Source organism: Pollachius pollachius (genome assembly GCF_949987615.1).
Source record: "Pollachius pollachius genome assembly, chromosome: 10".
In the NCBI taxonomy this organism is placed as follows: domain Eukaryota; kingdom Metazoa; phylum Chordata; class Actinopteri; order Gadiformes; family Gadidae; genus Pollachius; species Pollachius pollachius.
The window spans coordinates 435,395-448,976 of NC_136943.1; the positions used below are offsets into that span (position 1 = coordinate 435,395).

The 13,582-nt window shown below is 51.9% G+C and overlaps 1 protein-coding gene across 1 annotated transcript in view; it reads left to right on the forward strand.

Annotated features, from left to right (window-relative positions):
- col23a1a (collagen type XXIII alpha 1 chain a) overlaps positions 1–13,582 on the forward strand; it is a 121,822-nt gene that overhangs the window by 1,253 nt on the left and 106,987 nt on the right. The window lies entirely within an intron of this gene.

The window sequence follows — 13,582 nt, forward strand, 5'->3', positions numbered from 1 at the left end:
GAAAGCAGTCACACAACTGAAATTCCTGAACCACTTTCAATGCATTCCACTTTCCAGTCTGATAGACCGCCGTGTCTAGATTACCGGCTGATTTGGGTCCAGCTTGTTTATTCAGTTGCGCCGTTGTGTGTGTGTGTGTGTGTGTGTGTGTGTGTGTGTGTGTGTGTGTGTGTGTGTGTCTGTGTCTGTGTCTGTGTGTGTCCTCTGATGTGAATGGAACAGCGCTAAATTTCTTATATCGCCGTTTCCTACGCTGAGCCGGACGGCTCCAGTAAAGCTCATTACTCAGGATATAAAACCACCAGTAAGCCAGGGGTCTTTCCTTCAGACCAAACCACATCTCGCCCTTTCTGCTGTCCTGCATTCTCCCCCCAATCCCTTAAAGTCTCTTTTTCATTGTATCAGATGTAGTGTCCCCCTTCCCTGTTCGGTCCATTACCTGGCCTTTCTGCGGAGTTACGAAGTCTCGGCGTTGCAACACGACGCCGCCACAACTATTCCCCAACTCTATTTTAAAGTCCTCTCTCAGCATCGCGGACCCCAAGTGTGGCGTGCGATGGCCGTAGAAACAAAAGAGGGTTTTGTTTGAGGCGAGTTCAGCGCACCGCTGCGGACATGTTGTTTTCTTTTGGGACTGTTGTTTCTGCTGTCTTTTTTTCCTCTGCGTTTCTTTCTTTTATTGTGCCATTTCCCGGCAATTAGATTGCTCAACGCAGACCTGTTAACATTTATGTGCAAACGTGTTTGTTTGAGTGGACCGGAGTGGTGGCGCTGAGCGGCTCGGGTGAGACCGGTCCCGGCTCGGGTTAGACCGGTCCGGCTCGGGGGAACTCCAGGTTTTACGAGGCTGATGCCAATTTATAACCCCACTCGGGGTCCTGGCTGGTGTGTATTTGTTTGTGATGTGTGGTTGTGTTGGGGGGGGGGGGGGGGGGTGCTTAATTTAAGTATTCAATTGTAGTCCTTTTGGTTTTACCAAAGCCACAACTCAATGTGTTCCTTTATTCATGTATTCGTACATTTAATCAATCATCTCTGACTTCTATATTTCCCCTGATAAGAAATAATTTACACACACATCCTCACAGAGTTGGCTATTTGTACATACAGTGACAGCGTGTGTTAACAGCCTGTGTGTGTGTGTGTGTGTGTGTGGTGTGTGTGGTGTCTGTGTGTGTGTGTGTGTGTGTGTGTGTCAGAGCCTTTGTGGGGCCGACAACGGCACCTCTCTCGACATGAAGCGATCAGACGAGACCAATGGCTTCTGCAGACTCTCTGCATGAAACCCAAGCTCTCTCAGAGCTGACACCAGGCACGCCGGTATTCCTGTGTGTGTGTGCGGTATTCCTGTGTGTGTGCGTGCGCGTCAGTGTGTGTCTGTGTGCCCCTTCTCACACCTTCACAGGATGAGGTGTTTTTTATTTTTATATTAGTTCTTCATGCACTCCCTTTGGGGACCCAACAGGGGGCAGCAGGTCTAACGTTGGCTCGTAAAACGACCCCTGAGACGACTCCTGTTGTCCACGGTTTACTCTCTCTGCCGCGGCTCAGTGTGGCGGGGCTCGGAGGGGCCGGAGTAGGACCGGGACCCTGGGTCGGATCAGAGGAGGCCTGAGGCTCTCTGTTGGCCCTCAGAGGCCCTGGAACGAGGACAGCTCGGTGGCACATGGTGCGACAAAGGGAGCGGCGAGGCCCAGCCTCTCGTCTCACAGCTTCTGGTGTTTGCAATTAATACTCCCCAGCACCTCTGCATGCGAAGTGCACACACACTGACATGCACACTGACACACATACACACACTGACATGCACGCTGACACACGCACACGCACGCACACAAGCACACAGGCAGACTTGTTAGTAAAAGCGCAGACCTGTTCATTACTCACACTCCAATCCCCCTTACACACACACACACACACACACACACACACACACACACACACACACACACACACACACACACACACTGTACCATATTAGAACCATGTGTAGTCTGTGGGGGGAGTGTATTGTCATCCCTGCAATTAGCATTAAAGTTCCATTTAACGGCCTCACTGCAGACCCAGAGCGCAGCGCCTATCCCCGTACTGGCACCGCTCCAAAGGCGGGCCCCAGCCGGGCAGAACCTTTAGTACCTGGTCTAGGGCCGGGACCCCCCCCCCCCTCCCACTACCTCCTAAATCCTCAAGCTAAGCGTTTCTTCTCAGGGCCATCTACTGACGGCATGACCAAGAGAGGCCTGAGTTAATATCGCCGCAGGGGCCCCGAGGGCCCCAGGCCACGCCTGCCCCTCGAACACATCCCACCCGTCACAATATGCCTTCACCTCTACCGTCACAGAGAGCAAAGATAATTAGAAAGAAAAAAGGTTCTTCTTTGATCCGTGGCATAACCTGGGTCTGATAAAGTCTGCGTATGATATTTAAGGTTTTGTGTGTGTGTGTGTGTGTGTGTGTGCGTGCGTGTGTCAGGAGTGTATGTGTGTTATCAGGAGTGTGTGTTATTCAGGAGTGTGTGTGTGTGTGTGTGTGTCAGGGGTGCCATAGGTCAGACCACTAGCTGTGAGATGGGATCGATTACCATCAGATAAGACTTAATTTAGGCGCTTAGAGATCGTGTGTGTGTGTGTGTGTGTGTGTGTGTGTGTGTGTGTGTGTGTGTGTGCTCGCGCTCACATGGGTGCATGCTCACGTGTGTGTGTGTGTATGCATGGACTTGCTCACCCAACGTCCCTTGCAGCTCCACAGCGTTTCAACATACAGAATAAATAATAAGTTATTATATGGATCCCTTAGGGGAGCCAGCAGCCGGTAATACAGAGGTATGGGGGGGGGGGGGGGGGGGGGGGGGTAAATGAACCCTGCTGACCCCCAGCTCCCAGACTCTGTGCTGGAGGGGCTAACTATGGGGGTACTACCAGTACCACACAAAGGAAGGATAGGCCCCTTTCGCCTGGGGCTGCGTTGGATTGGAAAGCTGTAGTAAAACAAAGACAGGAAGTGAGCTGAATATATTGTGCTACGTGCATAAGCTTTCCCCCGTAGGAAAGTAACATATCCCATGTAAAGATCAACTAATGGCCTGTTTTTCAATGAAGTTAATTAAGTAGTTCACCCCAGCAGGGGAGTGGGGTCCATGTCAGCCGCATCAGGACATGTTTGTAGCTGTATGCATCGGGTTGCTTGGATGTTGGAACAGGCGTGTGTGCCTGCACCACCCAGGCCTCACATGATCAGTATCAAGCCGCACACGGGGCCTATAACGCGGGTGTGTATTTGTTTTGGTGTCTGCAGGCCCGGAGCACATGTTCCAGCGTCTGCTTCAGAGGCGCGCTGCTTGTTGCTATGACTTCATGGTGTATGAAGTCAGCCGCGAGGGCTTCCTATGGCCCAACAGCCAGGTGCCTCGTTACATTAGGCTGCAGGGGCAGGATGTTCTGAACCAGGGAGCAAAACATACAGTTTAGAACACACATGCACCGTGCACATGCATGCACATATATGCACGCACGCGCACATGCACACACACACAAATACACAAGCACATACACAAACACATATTTCTAGTTTTTCTGCTGCTAGTTAAACAATCTATGACCCATGACTGAACATATTGTGTTGATTTTGACTGAAGGACTTGTTTGAAGCGGGATGATGATTTTGGCTTTCGTTTTATTATTTTGGGACTTTATTTGAAGCCGAGATAATCTCGAGTGTGTAAACTGATGATGGGGAGGATGATGAAGATGGAGGACAAAGAGGGGTGATATGTTCTTCTTCATACGATGACTAAATACCCAGTAGGACATATCTGCATGTCACATGTACACCTTGACCTTTAGGCAGCACACCCTGTGTGTGTGTGTGTGTGTGTGTGTGTGTGTGTGTGTGTGTGCGTGTGTGTGTGTGTGTGTGTGTGCGTGCGTGTGAGTGTGTGTGTGTGTGTCGCTGCCCCTCTCTGTCTATCATCAGCCATCTTATTAAGGTTAGCTTTGTAAGAGCAGGCTGTTTAGCACCCTGCTAGCACATTCTTCCACTCCGAAAGTAAACAGCTGTGTGCCAGTGTCCCAGAGGAGAGCCCAGGGAACAGAGAGGATCAGAGGCTAGGACGTGGCTGAGAGCAGGACGAGACATGGATGAAACCCATGCTTACTCACACACTCACACATGCACGGAATGACACACACACACACTCACACACTCACACACACACACACACACACACACACACACACACACACACACACACACACACACACACACACACTCACACATGCACAGAAAGACACAAAAACACATGCACAGAAAGACACGCACATGCTGACACACACACACACACACAGAAAGACCCACTCATGCACACACACACACACACACACACACACACACACACACACACACACACACACACACACACACACACACACACACACACACAAGATGGCTTTCTTAGGGGGTGGTAGTTAGCGGTCGACAAAATGTCCCCCTTATTGTCGGGGCAAATAAACACTGGGGCAGTTTAGTGACTCCTGTCTGCATGCAGCACCGCCTGGTATAGAATGTGGCTGGAAAATATCAGCAATGACATAAGAAATAAGCATTATGAATAAAAAAATACCACGGCAGATAGATATTTTAAAAACGGACAGATTATATTATTATTTTTCCATTCATGCGCACGTTGTAAATGCCACTACATCCCCACCATATAACAAGTCGTAAAAAGCAAACAAAAACAAACCCCACATGTGTGTTAAAAGCATCAATTTTCACAGTGTACTTAAAGCGGACCTCAGAGTCAGTATTGAGCAACAAGCCGTTATATATAAGAGCCTATCACCTTTCTGTTTCAACCGGGCCGTGGAAATCCCTTTCCCACCTGACGCTAACACAGTTGATAAATAAAGTTGTAAAAGATGAGAAAGAAAGATTCCCTGATGAGATGAAGAAATCCCCACAGATGCTTTATATATATGAGTCCTCGATCTTCATAAAGTAACTCTGTCAAACAGAGTTTAAACATGTGCAGTTCACTTGAAAGAATCAGGTTAGCAAGTGAATGAATCAAGTTAAGACAACACAAAAAACGTGTTCTATATTGTCCAAGATATTTTTAAAGTATACATTTTGATAGCGTCATGTTTTGAGAATGATATTGTTTGAATTATCAATATATACGTAAGCTTTAGAATAACTAATGTGCCCACTGACACTTTAGGAACACTTAATATTAGTGTTTCCTCGTAATTTCCGCCATTATCCTATTAGCAAAAGTGGTTCCAAAAACAAAAGCTTTCCAAAATCAATTTTCCCTTTTAAAAAAATCTTATTTTAAAAATATAATCATCAGATAATTACGATAATTGTATTTAATTTAAACCTGCCACGTATCATTCTATCGTTCTATCTGAATCACAGTTTTTTTATTGATGGGATATTGAGCTCGGCCAACATGGAAGCCATTATGGTGTTTGGGTTTCATTATCCCAAGTGGCAGGTGACAAGGTGAATAGGCCTTTAATTGTGTAATGGAAAAGGATTGGAACACCTCCCGGCGTGCCTGGCCTCGGGCCGGCTGACAGGTGGGAGATTAAACGCTCCCTCGACGTGGCTACGTGTGTGTATAAACCTGTTTGTTCATTTAGCTCAACTTAACAGGGCGAGGATGTAAGGGGGCCTAAATAAACAGTGAACACACACACACACGCGCGCACATGCACACGCACGCACGCGCGCACACACACAGATATCCTACCGATGTGTGACCCCATGTTGTGACCCCCGGGTGACCCCGTGGTGCTGACCTTTGGCCTCTTAGTGCAGCCTAACGTGTGAGCTGAAGCTGTGATCCTGTCAGAGTCCTACGCAGGGCCAGAGGCTCTGCTGTACGCTGATGGGGGCCAGCCTCAGTGCAGTACAGAGTCCTACACAGGGCCAGAGGCTCTGCTGTACGCTGATGGGGGCCAGCCTCAGTGCAGTACAGAGTCCTACGCAGGGCCAGAGGCTCTGCTGTACGCTGATGGGGCCCAGCCTCAGTGCAGTACAGAGTCCTACGCAGGGCCAGAGGCTCTGCTGTACGCTGATGGGGGCCAGCCTCAGTGCAGTACAGAATCCTACGCAGGGCCAGAGGCTCTGCTGTACGCTGATGGGGGCCAGCCTCAGTGCAGTACAGAATCCTACGCAGGGCCAGAGGCTCTGCTGTACGCTGATGGGGCCCAGCCTCAGTGCAGTACAGAGTCCTACGCAGGGCCAGAGGCTCTGCTGTACGCTGATGGGGGCCAGCCTCAGTGCAGTACAGAGTCCTACGCAGGGCCAGAGGCTCTGCTGTACGCTGATGGGGCCCAGCCTCAGTGCAGTACAGAGTCCTACGCAGGGCCAGAGGCTCTGCTGTACGCTGATGGGGGCCAGCCTCAGTGCAGTACAGAGTCCTACGCAGGGCCAGAGGCTCTGCTGTACGCTGATGGGGGCCAGCCTCAGTGCAGTACAGAATCCTACGCAGGGCCAGAGGCTCTGCTGTACGCTGATGGGGGCCAGCCTCAGTGCAGTACAGAGTCCTACGCAGGGCCAGAGGCTCTGCTGTACGCTGATGGGGCCCAGCCTCAGTGCAGTACAGAGTCCTACGCAGGGCCAGAGGCTCTGCTGTACGCTGATGGGGGCCAGCCTCAGTGCAGTACAGAGTCCTACGCAGGGCCAGAGGCTCTGCTGTACGCTGATGGGGGCCAGCCTCAGTGCAGTACAGAGTCCTACGCAGGGCCAGAGGCTCTGCTGTACGCTGATGGGGGCCAGCCTCAGTGCAGTACAGAGTCCTACGCAGGGCCAGAGGCTCTGCAGTACCCGGCGCTACCTGCCCCGCCCGCTGGGCCCTCAGCAGGCTGACACCACGCCTCTGGTGAAATGAACACAGACGGCTTCACTTGATGGGAACCCAGCATTCCCTGCTAGGCCGATCTATGGATGAATCGGAAGATGGGAGAACATGTCATTGCGATCCGTATCCCATTGCGATCACGCGTCCCGTCCTGGCCGGACTCATGCTCTAGAGTCTAGATAAGTCCCCAGGCGGTTTCGCTCTATGCTGCTTGATGTCCCCCCTGGACTGTGTGTACCCCCCACAGACAGGCCTGTCACTCTGCCAGCACCTGTTTTAATGAGCGCTACGCTCGTAAAAAAAAGCCCGGGACCGGTCTTTGCTTTGTTTTTGAGTGTGAAGGAGACGGAGGCTCGGCCGGCTGTTACTGAGCCGTGATGTGGCCCTGTTCCCGGCCATCCTGCCACCTCAACACCACCGCTCAGGGGGACAGGGCAACCAGTCGCCCTCTCTGGGGCCTAAACATCTCCTCTCTCTCCGTCTCTGTGTGTGTCCCGATTTGTGCCTTTCTTGTTCTTCATCTTCCTTAGTTCCATGCGTCTGTTTCCCCCTTCGCTGAGGAGCTCATGTTAAACAGCTTACGCTAAATGTCCGGCTCTCCGGCAGTCAGTCCGTCATGTCGGCCACGTGTATACATTAGGAGGTCCGGGGAGAAAGCGACGGGGCGATGGCTATCTGCTGATACTGTAAACAGACAAGATGGAAGATGAGAGAGGGCCATTGGATTTGGAGATGTTTAAAGGGGCCCCCCTCTGCCCCCCGCCCCCTGTCAGGTGGCCGACTCCTTACCACAAGTTAATGACCCGCTCCGCAAAAAGGAGAAGTGAGTCAAAACGTTTCACTCTGCCCTCGAGAGGAAGGCCTTCTTCTGCCCGCCGGCTCATAACTCACACGTTCCCCGCCCTGTCAAACACTCCGTACGGAACGTCTCCCAAAGCAGTCGCCCTTCTAATGACATGCTCGCCTTCATGGTTCCGTGCCTTTTAGGGGCCGTGGTGAACCTTCTTTTGGGGGGGGGGGGGGGAGGACTACGATGACAAACAGAGCTAGCGAGTCAAACGGAGGAGGGTGAGAGCTACCGCCCTGAGCCGGGGCCCGTCCGCTCGGCGAGCGGTAACCAGCTAGGACACGGAGACGCCCCGTCGCTCAGGAGCTAGAGACACAACAGATTCTGAGCACGACCACAACAGCGGTGGTTAAGCTATCACTGTCGGTGCGCGTCAGACGGCCTGTCAGACGCCCTGACGGCGTAATTCACTCCTGGGTTTTTTCCCGATCCTTTTTCTTTTTATAACACGTCTCCTCCCGGCGGCCCAGTGTCTGTTTGTAATTATTTCTACGTTGGTATTACTCTGTCTCGCTGAGTTGGATCCGATGCCAAGAAAGCCACAAAGGAGCGCAGTGAGCTGTAACCGACGCAGCGAAGTCTTGCCTGGTGTGTGTGCGTGCGTGTGTGTGTGTGTGTGTGTGTCCAGATGGACAGGCGGTGTGGTGATAACAGGTGTTAAGTGAGTGCTAGGCGGATGTGTTAATGACCCTAGCCCTCCATGAGGGGCTGCAGCCGCTGGTTGTATGCGGGCGGCCATGTTGACACCACTGCTGCGCAACGCACAACTGCCCCGAATCAGACGGAGACACAGATGTGCGTGTTTGTGTGTTTGTGCACGCCTGTGAGCGTTGTTTGTGTGCGTATATGTTTACCGGCATGACTACAAGTCCAAAATATATTACACATGTTGTTTCCCGCCATGTCCATGTGGATTCGTGCATATGTATTAAGCAGTAATGGATGTGAATTTGTATGCTTGTGTGTTTGTCTGCGTTTCCATGTGTCTGTCGGTGTGTGTTCATGTGTATATGCCACGAGCGAGCATGGCAGTAAGTGCACGTGGTTTGTCTGTGTGATTGGATCCATGCGTGGTGCGCCTGCACAATGACACACACACATCACAAGGGAGGGAGGTACCAGCAGCGCTGGGGTCCGGCCGCAGGTACAAGGCCGAGGGTTCACGTTGATCACAGCCGTGGTCTCAGTGCCGTTATGCTTTTTATCAGCACTCATGGAACGCCTCTTGTCCAATGAAATGACTCGGTCGGAATGAACCATTTTATAAATGAAACTGAATGCGGGGGGTCTGTGTGTGTGTGTGTGTGTGTGTGTGTGTGTGTGTGTGTGTGTGTGTGTGTGTGTGTGTGTGTGTGTGTGTGCGTGTGTGTCTGTGCGCCCCTTTATGTATGCGTGCCATGCAGTAGACCCTCTCTCCGCGGAGCAGTGATTGTCTGTGTATGTGAGCGGTGAAGTGACCCTGTGTGTACAGCAGCCGTCCTCTGCCCGTGTGATGGACTACGGGCCGCTCTGCTCCTCTGGGTAATGTCCTCAGGCCCTCCTTCGGTCCTCCTGAGTGCAGGGGTGAGGGCGGGGGGGGACTGTATATCACAGACGTCCAGTCAGCTTAGATTACACACAATCTAAATTGAACATGTGGACCAACGATCGACCGTTTAACCCTCCCATCCCCCCCTGCCCCAACATTATTTTTAACATAACATAACATGGCAAATGTAGTGAAGGCATTCAGTCTCTCTTTGAAGAAAGAGACGAAGAGAAGACGGTTTGTTTTAATTGTATTTTTTTTTTTTGTGTATGCAAGTCTTATCTGGCTAAATAACTTTAAATTGCTTAAATTTTTTAATTGTTTGATAGAATTAAAACCTTGTAGGAGTTCATCTCAGCAGGCCGCTGTGTGTGTCCGTCTGTCTGTCTCCACGTCTGCTTTTTTCTTTTGCAATCTGCACCTATTTGTGTGACTGTGTTCACGGCAAGAAGAATGCATGCAGTGGCTGCACAATTAGCACAGCTACTCAAAATGCGTGCAGCTTATTAGCATATGTTTATGTGTGTATGTCTCCGTACATCCAGGCTAGACGCTGCCACATTTCACAGGCCGTCTAGCCACACATGGGGCCAGGAAAGGGATAATGAGCCTATCAAATTAAGGAAGACAAAATACCCAAATTAAAATGCACACACACACACACACACACACACACACACACACACACACACACACACACACACACACACACACACACACACACACACACACACACACACACACAGGCATGCATAGACCTACATAGACACACGCACACGCACACACATACACACACAGACGGCAAACACACACATGCATGCAAATGCACACACAGGCATGCATAGACACACATATGCACACACACACACACACACGCACACATATATTTGCACACAGACCTGCACACAGACCTACACACACACACCAACGCACACACACACACTGCTGTGTGGTGCGGCGTGCCAAGACAGGATCTCTGCATCCCACCATGGTTGCCATTATCAGATCCTCCATAATTGCCGTTCAAAAGCCTCAAAGCCGCGCTCGCATTGGGACCCAAGTCTCGTCCTCCTTGGCCATCCTTATTTATGTCCAATGCGTTCTCCTCTTCATGTGGTTGTGATTGAGGGACCTGGGACCGAGACAGAAGAGGGGCTGCAATGTGAATCCGATTAATGGAAAGACCTATAGGGCCCGAGTGAAGTGATGTGTACACATGTTGTGATGCACTCATATACCCCCTGGCCCTCTCTGCTGGGATAGCCCTGTCACTTAGTGTTACAGCATTGTGTTATACGTCTTGATGAAATAATGGGCCCTCGTCCTGCAGTGTCTTACCCGTCGGCCCCATATGATTCCGTTTTGATCCTGGAACAATGAGGGAGGGTTTGATCCAAGCGGCTGTGTTTACGGTTAGCGCTGGCCTTGCCAAAATGCCCTCAGAGTGGCTTGGAGCGCACAACTTGCCAATAGAGAATTGATGGTTCATTGTGCGGACTGTGAACGATGTTTTTGAGAAACGCAGCCAAACCATCAGCGATGAATTCCTCGCTCGTGTAGTCGAGACCACGTTGAGCCCGGGCCTCCGAGAGCCTCTGATACCGCCGGGAAGCGGAGACGAACGCAGAGAGAGGGAGAAAACGGTGGCTCTTAAGGTGATTCAAAGGCAGTGGCAGTAATTATTACACTTTACTTCTCCTTCATGCTCTCCTCCTTGCTTTTGCTTACTGCTACCCACTCCATCTCAGTTAGCTGATCACCCACTCACTCACTCACTCGCTCGCTCGCTCACTCACTCACTCACTCACTCACTCACTCACTCACTCACTCACTCACTCACTCACTCACTCACTCACTCACTCACTCACTCACTCACCCACTCACACGTTCATCCACCATCCAACAGCAACAGCAAACCCCAATGCAATTGGGAAGTAAAATGGAATGGGAGCCGACAGACTAGTCGGCGGAGCCACCATGAAATAATGAGGTTGTGTTTACCAGCAGAGAGTTGATGGCTCCTGATTGCTGGGCTGTTCCTGCCACTCGGGGAAGAGAAAACAATAGACGAGGCTCTCAGATGTCCATCCTTGCTCTTCTGTACCTTGCTATTTCAAACAGAAAGCCTTTGTGTGTGTGTGTGCGTGTGTGTTAGTGTCTGCATGAGTATGTCTGTGTGTTTATTTGTTTGTGTGTATGCGTTTGTGTGGTTGTGTATATTATTTTATGGGTCTGCTCATCTGGTGTGTGTGTGTGTGTGTGTGTGTGTGTGTGTGTGTGTGTGCGCGCGTGTCAGTGGGAGCTGGGTCCGTTGCAGGACCCGCTGGGGGTCGACGCTTGAGGATGGGGTAGGGGGGGGGGTGAGGCTGCAGACATCTTGTGTACCCCAAGCAAACAGGCCAGATAAGATCAGAGTGGAGAGAACGCAGCTGGAAGTGCCTTCCTGACTTAACCCCCCACATCTCCGCCTCTCTCACATTCCTCCCCCCCGCCCCCCTCTCTCTTTGCCCCCAGACTACCCCGTGTCACTTTCCAGATCCCCCCCCCCCCCTCTATTATCCTGCACTTCTTCTAACCTCTCCCCGCGACCACTGGCGTTCCTCAATCAATCTCCCCCACGCGTCCCAAACAGAATCCCATGAACTCGCTTGACATTTTGACATTCTCATGATGTTTCCGGCCGTCCTGCTCGCCTTTCAAACACATCGCGCCCTCACCCCCCCCCCCCCCCACTCACCCCCCTCCCCCAGTATACGGGGGGGGTCAGCTGCTTCGGCGTGTAACTGCACGGCGCTCGTCGTTATTGCCAGCCTCGCTCCTCGCATCCTCTCTTTGTCTCTCGGAGTGTGTGTGTGTGTGTGTTTGTGTCTCGGAGTGTGTGTGTGTGTGTTTGTGTGTCTCAGAGTGTGTCTGTGTGTGTTTGTGTCTCAGATTGTGTGTGTTTGTGTCTCGGATTGTGTGTGTGTGTGTGTGTGTGTGTGTGTGTGTGCGTCCTTGCCTGTGTCTCAGTGTGTGTGTGTGTGCGTGTGTGTGTGTGTGTGTGTGTGTGTGCGCGTGTGTGTGCGTCCGTGCATTTATCTCAGTCTGTGTGTGTCCCAGCGTTGAGGCCCAGCGAGGCAGGCAGCCACTCCAGAGCAGATTGAACAGGGCCTCGTTAAGTCGTTAGGGGGTTAACGGCGTTGGGCCGTGGCGCGGTGGAACAGGGAGACGTCTGCCATCGATAAGACAAGCAGGGGACGTGTGAGCGAGAGATAGGCATCAAAGGAGAGAAGCAGTGGAACATGTGGCCGGCAAGGCGTGGCTGTGATGTCACTTCAGGCTGTATGAATCGCCGCTCTAAGATATGTTCTGCACTGGCGCCGCATACGGGGAGGTGAATAGCGGGGTTTATAAACGATGCACCACAGGGCACGGGGTAGTACAGCGGGCAGCTGTCTTCGCCCTCTCTCTCGCTGACATGCCATCCCGGACTATTTTAGCCTCTTGTGCCTTCCTGCCCTGATGCCTTGATCACCACCCGTATCCATATATCAAACGCTCTGAGTTCCTGAAGCATCACTCTCTCTCTCTCTATCCCTCTCTCTGTCTCTCTGTCTCTCTCTCTCTCTGTCCCTCTCTCTGTCCCTCTCTCTCTCTCTCTCCTTCTCTCTCTGTCTCTCTCTCTCTCTCTCTCTCTCTCTCTCTCTCTCTCTCTCTCTCTCTCTCTCTCTCTACTCTCTCTCTCTCTCTCTCTCTCTCTGTCCCTCTCTCTGTCCCTCTCTCTTTCCAGGTCATCTTGCATAGTGAATTCCGATTACGTAGATGGCCGATATCAGCCATACTTTCCTCTCCTCTCTGTGTCTGTTTTCTAATAACACCTTCAGAAAGCGTGAGCAGTCTGCCCCGTGTTGTTTGTTCAGCTCATAGCCTGAACCCCCCCAGTAGTTGGCCTATAACTCCCTGACCTCTTGACCCCCCCGTCTGCACCAGTGCCTTGTAAACCCCCCCCACCCAACCCCCTCCACCCTCTCCATAGTCAGCTACACCCACCCTTTACACCACCCGCTACTTGGCGGTTCTACGGTCCGGGTCAGGACACCAGATGTCAGCCCCTCCTCCAAAACACGTTAAACCTCCATCCCTTCCCCACCCCACCCACCGGCCTTGATTACCCCCGTCCTCCCCCTTACCCCCCCGACCAGACCAACCCCCTCCCCAGGGAGGACAGTTCCATCAGCAGACCGACACTCTGCCGGCCCTGGAGCTCTGGGGCCCCGGGGCCTTAAGGAGGAGGGCGTGACAGAAGGCCCGAGGCTGTTGAGGCTTTTGGAAGAGCTCTCCAAGATGAGGGGCTTGGAGG